Source organism: Myxocyprinus asiaticus, chromosome 2 (genome assembly GCF_019703515.2).
Source record: "Myxocyprinus asiaticus isolate MX2 ecotype Aquarium Trade chromosome 2, UBuf_Myxa_2, whole genome shotgun sequence".
Lineage (NCBI taxonomy): Eukaryota > Metazoa > Chordata > Actinopteri > Cypriniformes > Catostomidae > Myxocyprinus > Myxocyprinus asiaticus.
In genome coordinates this window covers 29,230,720-29,248,725 of record NC_059345.1, presented here as the reverse complement: position 1 = coordinate 29,248,725, position 18,006 = coordinate 29,230,720, and the positions used below count along the sequence as shown (strand labels likewise).

General features: G+C 37.7%; 1 protein-coding gene across 3 annotated transcripts in view; it reads right to left on the bottom strand.

Annotated features, from left to right (window-relative positions):
- The window catches only part of LOC127414102 (docking protein 4-like), an 89,412-nt gene extending 76,926 nt beyond the window's left edge, over positions 1-12,486 (bottom strand). For all 3 annotated transcript variants that reach the window (XM_051651860.1, XM_051651870.1, XM_051651850.1), the window contains exon 1: positions 12,238-12,486. The gene's annotated coding sequence lies outside the window, so the exon portion shown is untranslated. The remainder of the gene's footprint in view (positions 1-12,237) is intronic.
- Between the last annotated feature and the right edge of the window lie 5,520 nt (positions 12,487-18,006).

Here is an 18,006-nt window from a genome sequence, read left to right as displayed (position 1 = left end):
TTCCAAAATGGATTAAATTCATTATTTTCCTCAAAATTCTACAAACAATACCCCATAATGACAACGTGAAAGAAGTTTGTTTGAAATCTTTGCTCAATATTTTGTTAAAGCACCTTTGGCACCAATTACAGCCTCAAGTCTTTTTGAGTATGATGCTACAAGCTTGGCACACCTATTTTTGGGCAGTTTCTCCCATTCTTCTTTGCAGGACCTCTCAAGCTCCATCAGGTTGGATAGGGAGTGTCGGTGCACAGCCATTTTCAGATCTCTCCAGAGATGTTCAATCGGGTTCAAGTCTGGGCTCTGGCTGGGCCACTCAAGGACATTCACAGAGTAGTCCCGTAGTCACTCTTTTGTTATCTTGGCTGTGTGCTTAGGGTCGTTGTCCTGTAGGAAGATGAACCTTCACCCCAGTCTGAGGTCCAGAGCGCTCTGGAGCAGGTTTTCATCAATGATGTCTCTGTACATTGCTGCATTCATCTTTCCCTCGATCCTGACTAGTCTCCCAGTTCCTGCCACTGAAAAACATTCCCACAGCATGATGCTGCCACCAACATGCTTCACTGTAGGGATGGTATTGGCCAGGTGATGAGCGGTGCCTGGTTTCCTCCAGACATGACGCTTACCATTCAGGCCAAAGAGTTCAATCTTTGTTTCTCATGATCTGAGAGTCCTTCAGGTGCCTTTTGGCAAACTCCAGGCAGGCTGTCATGTGCCTTTTACTGAGGAGTGGCTTCTGTCTGGCCACTCTACCATACAGGCCAGATTGGTGGGGTGCTGCAGAGATGGTTGTTCTTCTGGAAGGTTCTCCTCTCTCCACAGAGAAATGCTGGAGCTCTGTCAGAGTGACCATCGGGTTCTTGGTCACCTCCCTGACTAAGGCCCTTCTCCCCCGATCGCTCAGTTTGGCCAGACGGCCAGCTCTAAGAAGAGTCCTGGTGGTTCCAAACTTCTTCCATTTACGGATGATGGAGGCAACTGTGCTCATTGGGACCTTCAATGCTGCAGAAATTTTTCTGTACCCTTCCCCAGATCTGTGCCTTGATGCAATCCTGTCTCGGAGGTCTACAGACAATTCCTTGGACTTCATGGCTTGGTTTGTGCTCTGACATGCACTGTTAACTGTGGGACCTTATATAGACAGATGTGTGCCTTTCCAAATCATGTCCAATCAACTGAATTTACCACAGGTAGACTCCAATCAAGTTGTAGAAACACCTCAAGGATGATCAGTAGAAGCAGGATGCACCTGAGCTCAATTTTGAGTGTCATGGCAAAGGCTGTGAATACTTATGTACATGTGATTTTTTTTGTTTTTTATTTTTAATAAATTTGCAAAGATTTCAAACAATCTTCTTTCACATTGTCATTATGGGGTATTGTTTTTAGAATTTTGAGGAAAATAATTAATTTAATCCATTTTGGAATAAGGCTGTAACATAACAAAATGTGGAAAAAGTGAAGCGCTGTGAATACTTTCCGGATGCACTGTACAATGATCCATAGTAGTAGCATTATTTACCTAAATATATTTTTACCAAAACATATGTGAATTAATTTCCCTCACTTATTTTATTGAAACCAGTTGAATATTATACAGTTGAAGACAGAAGTTTAAATACACCTTTGCCAAATACATTAAAACTCAGTTTTTCACAATTCCTGACATTTAATCGTAGAAAACATTCCCTGTCTTAGGTCAGTTAGGATCACTACTTTATTTTAAGAATGTGAAATGTCAGAATAATAGTAGAGAGAATGATATATTTCAGTTTTTATTTCTTTCATCACATTCCCAGTGGGTCAGAAGTTTACATACACTTTGTTAGTATTTGGTAGCATTGCCTTTAAATTGTTTACCTTGGTTCAAACATTTTGGGTAGCCTTCCACAAACTTCTCACAATAAGTTGCTGGAATTTTGTCCCATTCCTCCAGACAGAACTGGTGTAACTGAGTCAGGTTTGTAGGCCTCCTTGCTCGCACTTGCTAAGTTTTCTATTGAACTGAGGTCAGGGCTTTGTGATGGCCACTCCAATACCTTGACTTAGTTGTCCATAAGCCATTTTGCCACAACTTTGGAGGTATGCTTGGGGTCATTGTCCATATGGAAGACCCATTTGTGACTGAGCTTTAACTTACTGGCTGATGTCTTGAGATGTTGCTTCAGTGTATCCACATAATTTTCCTTCCTCGTGATGCCATCTATTTTGTGAAGTGCACCAGTCCCTCCTGCAGCAAAGCACCCCTACAACATGATGCTGCCACCCCCATGCTTCACGGTTGGGATGGTGTTCTTCGGCTTGCAAGCCTCACCCTTTTACCTCCAAACATAATGATGGTCATTATGACCAAACAGTTCAATTTTTTTTTCATTAGACCAGAGGACATTTCTCCAAAAAGTAAGATCTTTGTCCCCATGTGCACTTGCAAACTGTAGTCTGGCTTTTTTATGGTGGTTTTGGAGCAGTGGCTTCTTCCTTGAGCAGCCTTTCATGTTATGTTGATATAGGACCCGTTTTACTGTGGATATAGATACTTGTCTACCCGTTTCCTCCAGCATCTTCACAAGGCCTTTTGCTGTTGTTCTGGGATTGATATGCACTTTTCACACCAAACTACGTTCATCTCTAGGAGACAGAATGCATCTCCTTCCTGAGCGGTATGATGGCTGCGTGGTCCCATGATGTTTATACCTGCGTACTATTGTTTTTTTTTTCTCTCTCCCCTTTTTCTCCCCAATTTGGAATGCCTAATTCCCAATGCACTCTAAGTCCTTGTGGTGGAGTAGTGACTTGCCTCAATCTGGGTGGCGAAGAACGAATCTCAGTTGCCTCTGCATCTGAGACAGTCAATCCGTGCATCTTATCACGCGTCTTGTTGAGCACGTTACCGCGGAGACCTAGCGTGTGTGGAGGCTTCACGCTATTCTCCACAGCATCCACACACAATCCACCAGAGTTATATTCAATTAAAGTGAAAATCTGTTTGTAAATAATTGTTGGAAAAATGACTTGTCATGCACAAAGTAGATGTCCTAAACAACTAGCCAAAACTATAGTCTGTTAATATTAAATATGTGGAGGGGTTAAAAAATTTGTATTAATGACTTCTGACTTCAAATGTATACTGTAATACTTGATTATTATTGTGAGACACAGTAAAGTTTATTATAATATAATACTGAATAATTACTACTATTATATTGAAGATTAGATTTGATTTATACTACAGTAATGTGGTTCTGTCATATTTATTTCACTTGGAGCTTATATTCTGGCAGAACACTGAAAATGCAATGCAGTGTCGGAATGTGTATTTGACAGTTTACAGTGTTCCTCATAATAAATCTGGTGAGATGCTGTCATTTCCTTCTTTTCTGTGACACAGTGTCATGTTTTTAGATTTGAATAATAATAACTTGTGGTTACAAATGTTTGGAATTGTGCGATTGTGTGAACCTGCATCATTTTGCTTTCACACAGCATATGAACTGCTCTGAAAACAGCGTATCATGCGAGCTCCTTGGTATCATTAACTCCGGCGTGCACACAAAGCAGTGCGTCACTCATTCTTTCTGAAGCTCGCACAGACCATGTATTTGTGTCATTAAGTCACAGCGTTTTGCAATTTAATTTTGACATTTGCAACTTTGCAATTCTTTTGTTATATTGATCAATTGTGCAGCCCTGAATAGAGGTCTGCAACCCAATCTGGGCCTGACGGGTCCGATTTTCCAAGTATGACTTCAGGTTCTGGAACATGTTTTGCGTGCGTCTGCTCTGTTTTTCCATTGTTTTCCAAAGTAAACAAATTCTGGACGGACGTGTTTGACTGTTGCACCACATCTCACTGTTTCTTCAGCGTCTCGTGCAGGACCGGAACATTTTTAGACACTGTGTCAAGTTAAAAAGAACTTCTAGTTTCAAAAACGCATGTCGAGACACCAGTGTTGTTTCATTCGTTGCACTGCATCTAGCTTCTTTTAGCGCAAGTGTTGGAAAATTCAATGTTTTGGACAATTTAGGCTGCAAAGAGGACTTTTTGTGACTGTTACATTGTTACACATAATTCCAGATTGTCTGCACCAAGCAAAGTTTTGGAGCTTGATAAACAGTAAGTGAATGTTTTTTTTCCCTTCTGCTCTAGTGTACTGAGGGGCCGCTGTGCCTTGTTAAAGCTGTGTATGTAAACTGTTACAATACTGTTACGAATGTTGCCTATGATGCTTACAAAAATTACAGCCTGTTGAAACAAAACTTGCTAGGAGAAGAAATTAATTCAGGTTCCGGCTTAAAATCTGATGGTACCATTTAAGGCTGCAACGATTTTTTCCCCCAATTGATTAATCTATCGATTACTTTTTCTATTAGTCAATTAATCTAATGATAATTTATTTTTTGATAAATTTATTGATTATTTTCTGATTAATCGATTAATCCTTTGGTTAACTTACTAATAAATAATAACTAACTTCTGCCATTAATCTTTCAACATTTTATTCAAACATTTTCTCATAAAAATACTTACTTTACAAATTAGAAATTCCCAACATAAAAAAATAAAGTGCCAAGAATTAAAAGGCATCTATCAGTAATACAAATGTCCATGAGTCCAACATAAATTCAGCCCAACATATATAGTGCAAAAAAAAAACACAAAAAAAAAACATTTAGGGCATCATTCACTCAGCATACAGTGGCATCCTTTTTATGGCAAAAAAATCTTGCACACAGCTTTGCCTCTTCCTGAGACACAAAAAGACACCAAATGAAATTAGTGACATTTTTTAACATGAAATCTATGAATGAACTTTTACCTAATGATACTATTCATCACAAAAGATAAGATTTATGCAGTGTAGGCCTAATTAGGAAAGGTGTTGTTTACTATATTCTGCCATTAGTTCCCATGAATAGTGTTGAGTATGATTTACTTCAATGGCTAGTGCCAGTTGTAATCGGAAATGCACTTGTATTATTTATTTGCAAAATGCTGCTTACACCGAGCGTAATGTTAATGTAAATCTACATCGTTTAGTTTCATAGGTCTATATGTGCATAAACAAACAGCTTACAACTTGCAAATGCACTGGAATGCGGCGTTGCCATACTAGCCATTAGCATCTGCTCTAGGGAGTCTTCGTTGAGTTTGTGTGTGAAACATGACACATAAGGACTCCCAGGCACTGGCTAACAACCAACAATCTGACAAAACTCACTGTAATAGTCCAAATACTTACGCTGCTGTCTCGTCATTTTGAGGTCAGAGAGGCCCAGGATGTTTTCTTTTGAGATGCTTGTGCATAGCACTTGCGCTGCTGTGGTATTTTTCAAAGCATGCAGAGTACCATTTTATTAGGTCTCTGTTTAAATAATTCCCACACTTTTGATGATCGGGTTTGAGCTTTTTGGGATAAAGACTAGTTTCAGCATGCCCGGGAGCCGGAGCCGCCATCACTGGGGATGAACGCAAATAGTGTGACGCATCGACGCATTCCACGCAAATCGACATATTTATGTAATCGACATCATTGATTACGTTGACGCGTTGTTCCGGCCCTAGTACCATTAGGGCCGGTTAGGGTTGGGCCATATGGTCTCGGGTACAGGTTTCATTTTTATACACAATTTACAATAATATTTAATCAAATTACACAATGATCACACTAAGACGTCATAGATATTACGGTTTAATTTTTTGTTTTAATGCATGATTTCCTGTAAAGCTGCTTTGAAACGATGTGTGTTGTGAAAAGTGCCATACAAATAAAAATGACATGAGTTACAGGTTACAGTTTAAGGCCCGTGCAGATCTCTAGCCCTGAAAGGATCAGGAAATAAGTCTAATGACGTGCTCTTTAGGAAATGCAGTGGCCAAATAAAAGGTGCATTAAAATGATTGCAATATTCACAATTTACTTGACATACAGTAGCATAGATTTCTACTGCTTTTAAATATAGCTAGCTATAATAACTATAGACTAACCCTAACCAAAAACCTTTCGCATTTTTAGAATAAAAAAATATATATTTATATTATGTATGGCTTGTTTTTACAAATGAGGACATCCCAAAATATCCCTAAAAGTTTTGTCCGATTGAGCTCAATTCTGGGTACAAAATTGTCCCCAAAATATAGCTAATTAAGTACACATACACACAGGTACTCGCAAACACTAAAATTTCAAAAACTCCCTCCAACACATAATCGTAAACATAAATAAAATCCACGACAAACACACATTTAGGGTGCTTTCATACTTGGTTCGATTGCTTGGACCGAACCAGAGTTTGTTTCCTCCCCCTGCCCCCGCTGGTCTCTGTTCACATCATATTTTATGGGTCTGAACTGCGGTCCGATTACATCATCAACGTTAGTACAAGAGCCAGCTGTTTACTACTGTAACTAGGCAACAACTCAAGACATCAGCATCGCTGTGTTATTGAAGTATTCATCTCTTTGGATTTACCACCAAAACTTTACAAGCACAGAAAGACACTTGTGTTTGTCTTCCATGGATGCATTGAATATGCAATGATGTGAAGAATATTAGCGTTTGTCTGCTGTGAGCCAGCGGATGTGTTGCAAGAGATGTGAAGACTGTGAGCTGCTCTCTGAAGGGAATTTATTTGGACACAAGCTGGTATGAGAAATTCATTTGGTTTCATAATAACTGCGATCGGGAGCCTGCGAAGATGCGAATTATACGTCATCAATAAGGGTTCACTTCCGCGATTTAGTACGATTGTGTTCATATCAGCAGCGAACCACACCAGAGTTCACATGAACCATACCCCAGACCGCCTTTCAAGTGGACTTGGGTGCGGTTCGTGGTTGCACACCCGAGTTCAGAAAACAGCGTTCACACAACCCAAACGAACCAAACTTTGACGTCATTCGAACTCGGGTGCGCACCAAAAGTGCTAGTGTGAAAGCACATTTTGACACATTTACACATCTCCATCCTCACACAAAGCAGATAATCCTAATTAATGCTTCATTTCTTGATTCAGAAAACATACTTTTTAAATCCGTTGTGTTATGGTAATGCTGTGTGTATTTCAGTGTCCATGTAGTTCAATACATACCACACTCTTTAAATATATCAGATATGACAGACAGCTGTGTAGGGACTCTTTATACTCATGTAAGTATGCTGAAATCCCAACAAATCAATGCAGGCCGAGCCCTGGAGAGACTGAGCCTCCACCATCACTGCATCGCAGAAACAAACACTGTGGAAGTGAACTGGAAGACATGGCTGCAAGCAGGTAACCATAGTTTTACAGATATGTACAGGTATGCGTGAGGCCGGTGGAGGGCAGGAGGGTCTGGATACACTCACGCAGGCAGGTTTGCCGGGTCTGGCAGTGCAGGCAGGCCACTCTGTAATTTACAGAGAAGGAATGCAGCTTGTAGCCGTGGGTGCTAATTACAGAGTGTTCATATCTCTCTCTCTCTCTCTCTCTCTCTCTCTCTTTCTGACTGTGAGCAAGCCAACTAAAACCAGCCGACTCCCACACTGCTCTGCTGTCAGCTGCAACCTTCAGACAAAATGCAAAAGTGCACACACACAAACACGGACAGCTGTTTGAATAATCTAACATCTATGACTCAGGTGACTATGCACACAACAAAAACCCACATAAAGGTTTACAAGAATGTAAAGAGCATTGTAATTGACTCTCTTACAAAGCCACTGGAAATGGACAACTTATAAGTCCATTCATCTCTCTTTATTGCAAACATGTCCTGTTATGTTTTTTTAGCTGCTCTTGGTCATTCTATTGGTGATGCTACAGTCAGGGCACAGATATAGCATGTTCTCTTGGAGCTCTTATTGGCTAATGCACTGATTCATGTATGTTGACCCTAAATTCTTTGAATCCCATCAACGAATTGAATTCCTACGAAGTAGAAATGCACTTTGTGCCCCAATAATTCATACAGATTCCCCTCCCACACTCACAATACACTACGAGGGAAGAAAACCCACACAAACCTATTACAGCAACACGTACAGTGTGTATGCACATCCATAGCAACAGTGTCTGTCCAGCCCACCTAACCAAATTCTAGTTTTATTACATGGTTTGGATTATAATGGACAGAGTCAGCATGCGCCCAGATAACTCAACTCTGGGAAACATTTACCCTTCAGTGTTAAAATTCAGAGTTACAGTTTTTTTAGTATATGTGAGAGACACAAATGGAGGAGGCGGGGAGATAAGGGCTGTAGCCAAACTGTTTTAGCTAAAACTAAGTCTTTGACAGGCTGAACGTCCAACTCATCATCACAGATTTGTCAGATTTATTATGAGGTTCTGCCAGACCTCATACAACTGAGTTCAAGCACTACTTTTAGTGGTTGCTGCCTCACATTAATATGCATAATTCTTACTCTCCCCCCTCACCACCCCCTTTTTAAACAAAAAGGTGGTTTGTTAATATGAATGCCTCTGTTGCAAAAATATTATAGCAAAAATATCAAAAGCCACCAGAAACAAAGGTCACAAAGAAGGGCAACTACTTTCAGTGTCTCAGAGATGAATAGACTGACAGTTTTCTAATGGTCCTCATTCAATCACACTCAAGCATTAAACATGCAAGGTCAGGTTCAGTTTAGAGGAATTGTTATAGGTTAATATGAGCATATTCACAATAATCTTTATAGCAGTATACCTATGACAACACCATCACAGTAATAAGCTATTCCATTGTTACCCGATAAGATGCTTTCGGTACTTTCTATCATCTCTACAACCGAAGAGGATTTTCAGACTAATTTTTTATGAGCCGTTTATGCTCAGAGAGATAAGCCTCAGATTAAACGCTGTCTTTTATCAGAGTGCAGCACACTGTTTCAATGTAATTAATTGACCACAAGACAAGTTGCGAGGCAATTATTCTCTATATTTGTACACTCATGTGAAAAGATGAACAATTAGGATAGTGAGTAGGAACATGGGCTGGAACAGCACTCTTTGTTGTGAATCTAGCAGGGTCATAACAGCAATATACATTGAGGGGGACAATTCCCCCCAATAATCAGATATGGCAAAATTGCCCCCCCCCCCCCCCCCCCCCAATAAGCAGGGTTGGGAGGGTTACTTTTGAAATGTATTCCACTACAGATTACAGAATACATGCTGTAAAATGTAATTTGTAACATATTCCATTAGATTACTCATGGTCAGTAACGTATTCTAAATACTTTGGATTACTTCTTCAGCACTGGTAGATTTTTTCACTTGTTTTGACTATAAAAACTCTGCCAGTACAGTAAGACAAAATACATTCTCTGAAAAACCTAAATATCTTATGCAATGTTGTTTCTAAAACAAGATAAATAAAATGTATCTTGTTTTAAGGATTTTTACAGGAAAACAATAAAAAAAATTACTATCAAGAATACGATTTTTGCCCTAATATCAAAGGTCTTACTAGAAAAAAAGAAATTATGATCCAATGTGAATTTTCTTGATAAAAAATATGATCTTGTCTGGTAACATGTGCATGTAAAATGACTAGAAATAGCATTTTAGCTTAGCGTAAAACTGACAATTTACACAAGGTTTATTTCTATTTCTTCTGCTCCAAACTTACTTCAAACTTACTTCTCTGTCTGCTCGTATGAATGTCACACATCATAAGAAAGTGTTTCACCGCTGTTCAAATGCACTTTGGATCGCATCATTTATATGTATAAATGTTTTCCATCTGAAAGGACTAAATATTAAATGAAACAAATGACAATAAAATGCAAAGTAATCTCTTCAGTAATCAAAATACTTTTTGAATGTAACTGTATTCTAATTACCAATGATTTAAATTGTAACTGTAGTGGAATACAGTTACTTATATTTTATATTTTAAATATGTAATCCCGTTACATGTATTCCGTTACTCCCCAACCCTGCCAATAAGTGATATCCTTGTTGCTGTTCTGCTGCAGTCCATTATGCACCACCGTCTAGTTGTCATTAAGTTGTTGCAGGAATAACAAAGGTTTAAAAAAAAGTTACATTTTTAGCATGCTCACTAGTCTAACACCGCTCGTCAATGTCATTTGAGATAGCCAATCATATCGATGAAGGCGGGAGTCATCAAGCAGATCAGGTTAAGAGGGTCTGTATCATGTAAGATGAAAGTATCTAACTAAACATGCACAATTTGACCACTGTTTTATGATTAAAATGTTGTGCAACCGAAAGTAATTTCCAAGGGTGTAAACTATTCACCATTTGGCAAAATTCGCCGTTTTGAATTGAAAATGTCATGTACAGCACGTGATTCGGATGTTATTCATAATTGTGAATGTGAAAACATTAACAGAGTAGTTTTCAGCATGTCAGGCTTAAGATAAAGTGTGAATGTGTGTATATTGTAAAGGAAATGTGGTTATCTGACAGGTATTTGAAGGAGCTTTATAAAAACTTCACTTGACATTGTCTATAAGAAAATTATCTATAAAACACAAAGTAGAGTGGTTTCACCCTCAGATTAAAAGTAGAACATGGTAAAACCTGTGACTTGTGGCTTCAATTGAGTTTTTATGTTGTGACAAGGACAGACTAGTGTCATATATTTATAGTGCAAAAAATATTAGGTAATCATTAACAATCAATTTAAGATTTTCTAAATAATTTGTCTTCATTTATTTGTCTTAATGTCTTAAATTAATTCTGAATTTTGTACAGCATCTCCTAAGAGTCTTCTTTTATAAGAGACTGTTTTATTTTGAGTATGTCCTTGTCAGGTTTGTGTGCAAAAAATGAGCCACCAGTTAAAGTAGTTCACCTAAAAATGGAAAATGTACTTTTACTCACTCATTTACTCAGCTTATGTTGTTCAAAACCCATATGCTGGGTAGATATTTTAAGCAGCTCTATTCCATAGAATAACAGTTTGTGAGCAGGAGATGTCAAGCTTCAAAAAGGACAAATATATAAAGCACTATTAAAGCTTCAGTATAAAGACATCATAACAGTAGTCCAAATGACAAGTGCATTATATTCCAAGCTTTCTGTGGCCATAAAACAACTTTATGTTGAACTGACTACATTTATGGTATGTTAATAATTATTTTTTTTCTTTGGACCTTGACAGTAGTGCTCAATATGAACTATTTTTGTATTGAAGAGAGCAGCGTTAGGATTCTTGAAGAAAATATTGTGTTAAGATTCTACTAGGGAAAAAACAAAAACAATGAGGGACAACTTGAGGACAGTAAATAATTTTGCGTATTTTCTTTTTGCTAGCCAGCTGATGTCATATCATTTTACAGATACATCAGTGATTAAAATAAATTCAAATTATATTCATCTTTCCTTTGATACAAAAAAAACAAAAAAAAAACAAACAAAAAAAACATTTTAAAACCAAAAATTATCAAATTTTGGTCGCATTTAAAAAAACTTTAACACATTTAAAGCCTTATTCAGAAAATTATAATTTTATCGCCTTTACTATTTTAAAGGACCGTGGACCATTATATTTGTGACCTCAACACCCGCGACCACCCACCCCCTAATGGTTTGGTCCCCCCAATGTTCAAGACATGGTTACGGCCTTGGACTCTAGCTGTGTTTCAATCTAGTGAGCTACCTACCTACCAAGGTTGCATTTTTTAATATCAGTTTTGAAAATATATCATATTTTGATATACGCGCGATTTGGTATGACGCGCCTATGAAGTCAACAAATGCTGTCTAGTAGGGATCTCACTATGTCTCGCTATTGTGTCATCCTGGGTGAGTCGGGCTACCTGATGATGATGACCCCAGAAAATAATGAATGAATGCCTGTTAAGTCATAAATTCCTCATAGAAATATATGATTATATATACAGAAGATAAATATAGCAGTCAATAAATAAGTCAATGCATAAAATAAAAATAAAAAGTTGCAACATCACAAGAGTTAGTCATAGGAGCAGCCGAATGTACAAGTAGTACAGTGCATCAATTGGGTCTAAAGATGCATCTGAATTAAACCACAACCTGCACTTTAAATACACATTCACATCAGACATTCTAGTCTGTTTAAACGCGCATTACCATGTATGATGCTGAGGGATGCTGTGACAAAAAGTTGGATCAAAATACTAGGTGTATTTCAATAATGGACATATTTCAATTACATTTTACGGATCAAAACGACACTAGTTGTGTCTATTATTTTGTTTTGCTGATAGGCTTTGATTGGATACAGCGCGTGAACTTTCATAAGCCTACCTGGATGATGATGTTCAGCTGAAGGTGCGGCCCCTTCCGAGAAGACTGCTGCTTTTAAAGGTGTAAAATGCAATGTTCTTGCCTGTGCCCAAACAGAAAAGAAACATCGGCAAATTTTCTTTAAAAAAACAATATGTGTTCAGCTTCGGAGCAGCTGACAGTAATCCAAGTGACTCGTCTTGGGTTTCGAGAGGATACGCTCTGCCGCGCGACTGAGTCTCGAGCAACAAACACACGGCTGTTTCACTCTCAGCTGTCTGTCTCCAGATAGCAGACGATAAAAGTCCGCCCATTACCGTACTGCCTCGAAGAGTAGCGCACTTCAAACAATGTACCTGTGCCGATGTGTACTGTCTAGTAGTTTAATTTTTTTTATTTTGTTGCGTTGGCCGATATAACAGTGTTCTCGGACAATACTGAAACCTAGCAGCGCGGATCCAGCATCACACACACACAAACATTTTCAGTTAAAGATATCATTGAAGAAATGTATCTGTCACGATTAATTTATTCAAAAGTGTCCAACAGACCTTATTCAGAGAAGCACCATGTTTAATTTTTGACGGGTGTGAAAACGAGGCTGTGAGGGATAGACTAAGTCTCTTCAGTGGGTTGTAATGTTGCTTAAATTGGTGTTAATCGTTCAGCTGACAAACATTAAAAAGCAAAGGAGTCATTTATGGGTGGGAAGGGTGGGACACCCATGTTAAAAAGCATCTTTCTAAAAAAAAAAAAAATGTCAGTAGACAAAAAACTCCAAAAAGCATGAGTTGTAAATAGGGATGTGCACGAGTAATCGATTAATCGAGTACTCCTGCAGCTTTAAATATTCGACTAGTAAAAACACTACTCAAAAATTGCTATTTGATTTTTCTATGTGCCTTTGCCTTCCATGGGCAGCATTTAAAACTGCTTCTCTTACCTAAATCTTGCCGTTACAACTCAATGCATTGGTTTGCGCTGTGGATTCATGACGTTGTTAAAGGAATAGTTCATTAAAAAATAAAATTCTGTCATTATTTAAATAGACTGTATCGCTTTAAAAGATACCATTTTTCTATGTGTGAGTGCAAAGGTTTTTTGTCATTTTTAAATCTAGATGTTGTTGTTTATGTATAGTGCTCATTTTTAAATAAGAAAAACAGGTACAAAGGTTGAAGGTTGAACTTAAATTCTAAATGTCAAGAAATCGATTACTCATTTTCTTATGTGTTAGAGTACTTGATTACAAACTTGCTCAAAATGCTCATCCCTAGTTGTGAAAAGAAGATGTGATCTAAGACCTTTATACAGCACCCCTGCAGCCTCCTTTTCATTCCTGTCAAAAATTAAATAATGGTGTCCATAACAGTGCTATCTGGTTTACTATGATAAAGCGAGTAGTGTTCAACCACCATGAGGCGACCCTCTCCATGTAAAATATGTCAGCTTTTATTAGACTGTTATAACTGTGTTTGAGTCTTCATTTCACGTGAATGAATATGATTTTTTAGAGATTTTTCAAAAGTTTGATTGATAAAATTGAAAAATTGATTTATTTATCTGTATAACTTTTATATGAGGGAAAAATGACTGAGTTTACCTTTGAGTCCTTATTGTTTACCAGAAGCTGACTTCATGATGCCGCCTCGAACCAAAAACAGTAAATTAAAGATCCTTAGATCAAAGTATTCAGGTTTGGTCAAATTTTTCTTTGAGAAATTAAATGTTTAGAGAGACTGCAATATTGTGAAATGTGAATTGTGGAGAGAAATTTTAACAAATGTTTGAGGTAGGGTGGCTTATTAGTTAAAGACCTGGGCTGGGAACCAGAAGGTTGTAGGTTCAAACTCAAGAGGGGGAGATTGACTGTGCCCTTGAGAAAGGCATTTAACCCCAAGTTACTACATGGGGGACTGTCTGTAATATGATTACTAAAAGGCACTATGGATAGAAGTGTTAGGTAAATTAAAAAAATATAAAATAAATTAACTATTTTGTAATACAATACCTTGTGAAAACACAATATAAGCTACTGAAAATATACAGCTTATATTACCATGCTGATGATCTTTACAGCGCATTCATTCTAGATAACAAAATATCATGTGGTTGTCAATATGGTGAAATATGGATGTGTTGCCTGTGCGCATTCTCACTCTGATGTAGCAATGGTCGGGTGGTGCATGAGGCCCAGGAGAGCCACTTGCAGGAAAAATGATGCAGTTTTGGAAGGAGCATTCAACCGCATCTGCTACTGCTGGTGTTTGAGTTTTCAAGCATAAGACATCATCATTATTATCACTCACAATGAGACCTCAGCTCATCAGTGTTTTTAAGAATGAGGTCTGAACATTTGAGAAACAAGAGAACAGTGTTGGAACACAAAGGATTTTTGGTGATGTTGAAACTTGCAGACCATAGTCAATCATTAAGATGTAAACATTTAGTCACTAATCTACTGTCATATTAAGTTTTGATATTATAATTTATTGCCCCCAGATGGTTTGAAGTGGGACATGCATATGGACCACTTGGGGTTATCACAAAGTGGTGGCAGTAAAACATTTCTGCCCTGTCCTTGTCCTCAGTTCTCATGGTAACAGAGGCGGAATACACAGCGGAGCAGTGGAGAAGAACGACAGTGGAGGGTTATGAACCAGAATAAGGCATACATCTCTATTATAATAACTAGCGTCAGATTGCCAACTTACTGCCAATTTCTAGCTTGTCACTTTGGCAAATAGTCGTTATAGACACAAAATTGTACAAGTATTTTCAAGGAATAGTTCACCCCATAATATAAAATCTGTTATAATGTTTGTGCCAAATTATGTTCCAAACCCCTATGACTTTCTTTCTTGTGTGTAACACAAAATAATTAATATCATGAGCTGTCTTTTCAATACAGTGGCAGTTGATAGTGTCTCACTTTAAAGCTTAAAAAAGGTCCCAAAGGTCCCATCATAAAAGTCTAAAGTCATAAAGTTTAAGTTTATGCTAAAAACAATGCAAGTACTTGTGTGAACATGTGTGCTACTGTGAACGAACTATTCTTATAGCGCTCATAAAAGCGCAATAAACATCAAGATTTTCACTGTAAAATTACTTCAATTTTGGGTCAACCTATGCCTTAAGAAGACTTGAAATATGATGCAGCAGTCACATGATGTTTGTTTATGATACTTTTGTTTGTTTATAAAGCTTCGAAGTGAGGCACTATTCACTGCCATTGTCATTGTAGAGTATCACAAAATGTTTGTCAGATCTAAGAGTTGGGCCACTGCATTTCATCCTCATGTAAAATGTGGCAAATTTATAAGAATGTAACGAGAGACTATTACAGGGAAAAGCAAGTAAATGAGAGGTGATTGAGAGTGGAGGAGCATGTATGGGGGAGGAGCAGGTGGGGCTGAATCTGTTCAGAAAAATGGTGCAGCCTCACTGATAAGAGTGTGTGATAACGTTGTCAGAGGGAGACAACAGGGGACAACAGGCAGACATGAGGGCAAGTGATGACAAGCAGAGACTAATGCCCGCATGTGCCTGTATTTATACACCTAAACACAGACAATGTGCAGATACCATTTGTTCAGCTATACTTCATAAGGAATGTTGAAGACGTTCAGATTATTTATTTACGCACATTAACTGGATCATAAATCCATACATAATATTTATGTTCTTATGTTTTCAAAGCGTCTGTATTGAATTTTATACATGATCACTATTGGCAGGAAATAGTGGAAAATTGGTTAAAAATAGGATTTTTGCTGATTGTTAAATTTACTTGATTAAAATGAACTGAAGCAACACAATTCCAGAGCATTTTGTCAAAAAATGATTTCATTGTGTTCTATCCATTTAAATTTGTAAAACAGAAATGCACTTAATCTAGTTGGGTTGGGACAACATGAGTACTTTTTGTGGTGTTAATGTAGCATTGATGAAACAGGACAGGGGACCACTTCCCAGCATACTTCACATGGGACTCAATAGGGAGAGTAAATATTAAAATTTAGTGTTATTTTATGTGTTTTTGTGCAAGATGTATATAAAGGGAGATACTTATTAGTGTTTAATGTTTATTATGTTGAGATCTAGAGGAGTTTCTGTCATATTGAAGTTTTGGGGGTTTCCATTATGGGGAAGAGTGGAGCTTGAGCCAACCATGAGTACAGGTAGGTAAAACCGAATTTACGTTTACACGACAACGATGTACTAAAAACAGAAACGTTTTTCCTTTGTGTTTTTGAAAAGTTTCACGTACAGACGACAACGTTGTCAAAACGATCCCCGTTCGCACGGATCCGCGAAAACGACTAAAAATGCTGTATTATGCATGCCGGGCCAGTAGTTGCGATGTCACTTTGAAAAGAAACACTACGCGCCTGCGCACATAAGCATTCTTCCACAGAGCGGTGAATACAAACAATGAAGATGGCGAAAGCATCGAGCAATTTTGAGGTTGCTTTATTACTACAATTACTTTGCTGGAGAAGCGTCAATAAACTCAAAATCTTGAGCAGCACAAACACAGTCCTGTAGTCCACCATTGTAGTTTTGAATGTCTCATGCGTTGTTTTGAAGTACTCGTGCGCATGCCTATAGACTGAACTCTCATTTTTACCATCACTTCGTCTCCTGCCTTTTTCTGTATACCCCCTGCTGACTCTTGGGCTGGTAGGAGAGTAAGTTAACATAACAAGCTGTTGATGTTGACTGGTTTTGGATATCAGACAGAACTCTGATATATGGATATCTTCTGACGGAGAGAGAGGACTCATGTACACTGGATCTAACATGCATTTTCACTGCCTCATGTTTTCATATTCTAAGCATATCATTGAATACTGTACATGGCATCACATCTCTGTCTGCAGGCTAAATACATAAGCGGTGGGTGAATGAATTGCAGGGTAAAGGTACATCAAATAAAATTAAGTAAATAAATAAATAACATTTAAAATACAAATACATTTTTCCCATCTGAATCCATACATTAATTTCAAGATTTTCAAATTGCAGGTTCTGCCTACTGTACAATGTTCACACTCCATACGAAACACTCCAAATGAATAAATTGTTATTGTTATTTGCACAGACACCAGTATTCATATTGATAATTACACATCTCAAATTGATGCCTATCAGTCCATCATTCTTTATATAACTCCTAATATGCGTGCGCATGATGTCATCGTTTTCACAAATTCGTGTTTTTGTATGTTTACACGGAGACGATAATGGCATCGTTTTCAAAAACTTGCACTTTGAAACCCGATTTCAAAAGTTTGCATTTTCAGGCCCCAAAACGGCATTGTCGTGTAAACGAACAGCCAAAACACATAAAAAGTTTTCCGTTTTTAGTTGAAAACGTTGTCGTGTAAACGGCCCCTAAAGTGTTTCCAACCAGCATGTATTTACCAGGTTCTTTCAACACAAAATGTTAGTGTTGAGATTACATAGTAATTTTAAATTAAGAAAACTAATTTCAAACATGTGGAACCACTGCCCACAATTGAATCAAAGCCAAAGAGCAATTGTTTTGAGTGTGTAATGGTATATATCAGTGGTTCTCAATCTTTGACTCCAAGGTCCCCCATTGTCCAAGCCAATATCCAAAAACATCAACACCAAGATATTTCCTCTGCTGTGATGACGACAAAGCTGCTTGTTTTTAAACTTACAGAAAATAGAAATGTCAATACATTTTTTAATACCAAGTTTCAAGAACGGTATTATTTTCAATAAAATCATTTGTTGAAGGTAACTGATTAACTAAAATAA